We start from the raw sequence: 6,253 nt of genomic DNA on the forward strand, positions 1-6,253 counted from the left end.
TTGGAGGACACAAGCATCAAGATGCTTTAGCTGGACTACTGGTTTTCATATCTTTAGGGAATTGTGAGGTTTAGACACTGATAAAACTTATATCTCACATGATTGGATAGAGAAAGTATGTATCTATAAGGGTATCTCCTAATTAGCTCGGACGATGTTCAATAGCGTCCGTTATTTTGTATGCAGTTTCCATTATGTGAAGGACAAGATGTATGGTATTTTGAATATAATTTATATTCTTAAAAATAGCAAGGATATCAACAACCTTTGAGAGAATATTCTTAAATTTAGTTTACAAAAAAATATTCTTAAATTCAAAAAAAAAGAAAGAAAAACTCAAACAAGCTTACCTACATGTAATCCTTCTATCATTATAATCTTATTTTGTCATCGTATCATTTGAGTATTAACTACATGTAATCCTGCTGTCATTATTTTCACACTCCAACCTGAAATCCTTTATATACTAAATCACAAGTCACATGATCAATAAAGTTGTGACACATGGCTTGTGCTTCAATATAATTTTAAAATCAAAATAAAATACATTATTAATATAGTTAAGATTTCCATCCGAAACAAATAAAGATGCATAGGTTTGTAAACTGTTCCACTATCAAAGCCACGATCCCCAACATTTTGCACGTAAATCATCTCCTTTTGTGCACTGAATTTTTTAATCATTTCAACAAATAATTTTTTTTTAAAAACAGTCATCGTCCTGACAGTTTCTTCATATCTTCTTTCTTTTTCTCTATGAAACTTTATCATTCATTGCATAGATTACTTTGTGCGACGGGAGTTTCACTAGATTTCATAACGAGTTTGCAAAATCTGAGTAAACAAAAACATAAGAAATCTTTTACTAAAAAAATATAAGATATCAATCTTTGTATTATTCAGTTGTTGAAACTAATTTAGTTTACTGCAGACATGTATGAGCAATCAAAGGTACAACTGTACAAGAAGAAGATGAGCAATCAAAGAAAAGGTTGGATGAGATATCTTCTGAGTAAAGTTGGCAAAGGTTGAAGAGGAATGGAGTAGAGAGAGTTGCAGAATGTTTGACCATTCATATTTCAGGTAAACAATAATTTTGTCTACTAAAGTCTTTACAATTTTTTTTAACAAATGTCTAATCGTTTTCTGTAACTAATTTTAAAATTTCTCAAAGATTTGTTTTATAAATTTACAAGGTTTTTTAATAACTATCTGAAAACAAAAAAAAAAAGTTAATATGTTTAGATAACACACTTTTCCCGTGAAATTTTAACTAATAATTCAAAGAATGTTTTTTTCTAAGAAAATAATTCAAAGATTTTTTTTTCAAAAAAAAATGATTCAAAGATTTATTTTCAAAAAACAATAATTCAAAGATTTTTTTTCAAAAAAGAAAATTCAAAGAAACTTTTTTTGATAAAACAAGCTCAAAAACTAAGTTCACGACATCTCCAAAAATTAGAAAAGAATAATGAAATGACATTTTGGGATGTTAATCACATTTCCAAATTAATCATGTACAATTTTATATGTTTGTGGTTAATGAATCATAAATGTGTGTGTGATATTTTTTTTGAACACTGATAAACATGTGTTAATCCATTGTTTATGTATATTCATCTTTCTGTCTGATAAATCACTTTAATGTTATAAAGGTAATTTTAGTTATATGCAATGTTATTTAAAAAAAAAAAAAAAAATTCTCACGCATAGCATGGGGTCAATACTAGTATACTATATAGTGGTACGAATTATAGTAAAAAGTCAAATAAACCAAAATATAATCTGATTTTATATTATGCTATTATATATACCGAAATATATTATATCATAGTAAGAAATATAATATGTTTTATACAAAAATACACATTTTTTATTATTTGATAAATATACACTTTATGAAATATTATATGTTCGGACATTAAAATATGTTGTATATCATCTGAAAATACATTTTCTATAATACTTTAAAATATATTTTATATCATGACACATTTCAAACGATAATCAAACATCATATATCTTTTGACAATGTTTAACATTTTGTATATTAATATAAGATAAAGTACAACTCAAATATGTTCAATTAAACCAACATTTTATTATATGAAAGAAATGAATATGATAATAACAAACATAAGCACCGTGGGACCAGAGAGTTATATGAACTAAAATAATTATTTTTTTAAGATATATTAATTTTATTATGTCTTCCTATCAAATATTAAAGAAACACGATAATAACCAAATTTTAGACAACCTCTTCCTACATAAATATGCACAAATATAATTTCTGGATATTCTCATATTATAAATTATTTATCTACTATAATGATAAATATTGTAATATTCGTAAAAAAAATTATTAATTCATTAATCTTCAAACAATATTCATATGAAATTAATTAAAATCACCACCATAATTAATATAGAACAAAAGGGAAGAGGTTGTTTAATATACTGAAGGGCCATATTTTTCAATTAAGTCACGAAAATATAATAACTTGAACTCATAATATGTTATATTAAAAAATCAAAAGTAAATGTCTAAATAAATAAACAATACTCAAAATATTCAAAATACTTAAAATATCTATTGATTCTCTATCCAAATATTCAATCCAAACAAATTTATATGTTAAGTTTAGATATTTTGACATATATTATTTAAATTTATATGTAATATATTATTTTCTTTTCAGATTTTGAAAAAAAATTAAAGTATATATGAATTTTATTTTAAAAAAAATTGGATGTGTTTTCTGAACTCAAACCGAACCATCAAAGATCCGAAGTGAATCAAACCGAAATTTATAAATTCCCAAACGGGGCTGACATTTTTAACCCGAAAATCAAAACCGGATAAATTTAAATCAAACCCGAATACCCATTCTTTTCTTTTAAATTGAAATAATTGAATCAGAAATTATCCTGCGCTTTCAAAGCGCGGATCAAAATCTAGTATGCCAATTAATCCTTTTATCTCTTACTTGAATCACATTTTGCTTAAACTAATCATAAATTTAAAATGTGGGAAATTGATTGAAAAGTAAATAACTAAATTTTTAATTTTTATAATATCATTGTTAGTAAAATATATAGTATATTATGTGCTTAACATACACACGTTTAAAAAAAATGTGAGAAGTTACAAAACATTCAAGTCCAGTATTTTTTTTTTCTGTGTTTGTGTCTCGCATTTACATTTGCAATTTTAGGCTGATGTTTTTGATAGATACATGAATATATACAGTGTTTTTAGAATGTAAACAAACAAACTATTTTAATGTACCAATGGGGTTGTAACCGAAAAGGAAAATGAGAAACAATGAAGTTTTTAAATCAATAAATTAAGGGAAAATTACCAAAACGGAACAAAAATTCAGCATGGTTGTCTCTTTAGCATAAAATAATTTTTGTCCATTTTGTCTTTCTTTTACCCTTTCCATTTCTGAAATTTGATTAAATAAATAGTTTTATGAATCAAAAAATTATTAAAAATTTAAACAATTAATAAAACACTCATATACACAAAGTTGTATTTTTTTTTTTTGTTGAAAAACTTGGTTAATAAAACTTTTAAATTATGTTCTACTAAAGTAGATTTCGTCTTCTACAGAAAATGGATTGGTAGAAAACGAATTCTAAATTAAACAAGTTCATCTACTTTGAACGAACTATCTACTATTAATTAAAATTCTAAATATGTGAAATGTGAATTCTACTAATTATTAAGATAGCTACTTTCTTGTCGACTACAGTTTCTACTTTTATGAAGTATTCTAGAATTCCCAGAATACGAAATCTAGACACTGCTCGAACGTCTACATGAGGTAGAAATTGCATTCGAGATTTTTGTCATGGTTCTACACAGTGTAGAAAGTGCCTTCTACGGATAAAAAATCTGTTTTTGCCAAAATTAAGAAAGTTTCGGTTAAGAAAATATTCTAAAAATATTCTAACTTCCTTAAGATCAACATGAACAAACCCAGTTCATAAATCAACCACAAAAGTTGCGAAAAACTGTGAAACATAACGTATACATGGCTTTTCTATAGAAACATTTCTACGTAGACAAAAAATCGATTCCGCTTGATCGAACTCATTAATTATTAAATTTAAAAATTATAATTTTGGGACATTATTACCATTTTGAAAATAATTAGCCTAATGAGACATAAAGTATATGAGATTAGTCTAAAGGGACATAGTTATCATTTTTTTGCACTAAAAAAACAATTTTTTCAAAAAAATTTTGGTAAATGTGGTACCTAAACTATTCAACCATTAGCTTACAAAAAAAAAAAAAAAACTATTCAACCCTTAAAAAGTTTTGTGAATTTTCATTTTTACCAATTTCTTAGTACTGTTATTCACGTTTACTACCGCTAAAGAAAAATTTTCAAAAATATTTTCTTCATTAAGTGGCAAAAAAACATTTATACTTTGGTTCTTTATATACAGAGGAAATTTTATGTTTACCACTTTCATGCTACCGCTTTCATCTTTACCACCACTAAATGGACATTTTCAAAAATACATTCTTCGTTAAGTGGCAAAAGACTCATATGCCTTTGTTCTTTATTTATATATAATAAATAAATATTTAACTAAATAAAAATATAAAAAAATAAAAAATAATTTTTTTAATTTTTTTCGAATAGTTTCAAACCCTAAACCCTAAAACTCAACTCTAAACCCTAAACCATCAATCCTAAACCGTATTTTATTTGAACTACGAACCCTAAACCCTTAAACATCAACACTAAACCCTAAACCCCAAAACATCAACTCTAAACCCTAAACCCTAAACCCTAAACCCTAAACCTTCAACATTAAACCCTAAAACATTAACTCTAAACCCTAAACCCTAAACTTCAACTCTAAACCCTAAACCATCAACACTAAACCCTGAACTATCAACACTAAACCCTAAAAAGTAAACTCTGAACCCTAAACCCTAAAAAATTAACCCTAAACCCTAAAACATCAACTCGAAAATCCTAAACCCTAAACCCTAAACCTTCAACTCTAAACCCTAAACTATAAACCCTAAACCTTAAAACCCTAAAACCCTAGAGTTGATGTTTTAGGGTTTAGATTTGAAGGTTTAGGGGTTTAGGGGTTTAGGGTTTACGTTTAGGGTTTAGAGTTAATATTTTAGGGTTTAGATTTGATGGTTTAGGGTTTTAGGGTTTAGGGTTCGAATTTCAGAAAAATATTGGGGTTAGGATTTACGTTTATGGTTTAGAGTTGACGTTTTAGGGTTTAGATCTGAAGGTTTAGGGTTTAGAATTGATGTTTCTGGGTTTAGAGTTTAAAATTGATGTTTCATGGTTTAGGGTTTAGAGTTGATGATTTAGGGCTTAGAGTTGATGTTTTAAGTTTAGATTTAGGGTTTTAGGGTTTACGGTTAAAGTTTAGATTTGATAGAGTTTAGAGTTTAGAGTTGATGTTTCGGGGTTTGGGGTTTAGAGTTGATGTTTTAAGTTTAGATTAGTTAACTATATGTTTTTTTTTTTTGTCAAAGTTAATCAAAAGGTTATAAATATCTTTTACTCTTCGTTAAAGATGAGGGTAAAAGTGGTTACTGTAAACATGAAAAGTGGTACTTTGAAAATGATATTTTTGGCAATTTCTCCTATATATATAATAAATAATAAATAAAAAAAAAAACTGTTGTCGAGTTATACTTTTTTGGAATTCGAACTTTTTTATAAAAAAGAAAAATTTATAATTTTTTCGATTTTTTTAAATTTATTTTTGATAATCGAAAATTATTTTTTTCAAATATATTTATTTATAGGAAAATACTCTACGGATCAAAATGACCAAAATGTTTCATTAAAGAGGTAAATATACAATTATACCCCTAGGGTTAACTAATCCAAACCTTAGGGTTTAGAGTTAAGAAGTGGAGATTTGGGATTGAGATTTAAAATTTTATAAAATAAAAAATAAATATTAAAAATTTGAAAATAATTTTTTTTAAAATAGTTTCAAAAAGTATTTTTGAATTACAAAAAGAAAATTTGAAAAAAAAAATTTGAGTTTTTTTAAATTGTTTTTATAAAATAGTTCTAATTTGAAAACATATAATCTATAACTATGAAAAAATATTATTTTTAATTATTTTTTATTTTTTATTTTTTTATTTTTTTATATATCTAGGGTATTAAGGTCCTTTTACCTATTAAATAAAATATTTTGGTCATTTTCCTCCTTGTGGTATATTTTTGTGATCGAAACTTGA

Source organism: Brassica oleracea, chromosome C8 (assembly GCF_000695525.1).
Source record: "Brassica oleracea var. oleracea cultivar TO1000 chromosome C8, BOL, whole genome shotgun sequence".
Taxonomy (NCBI): domain Eukaryota; kingdom Viridiplantae; phylum Streptophyta; class Magnoliopsida; order Brassicales; family Brassicaceae; genus Brassica; species Brassica oleracea.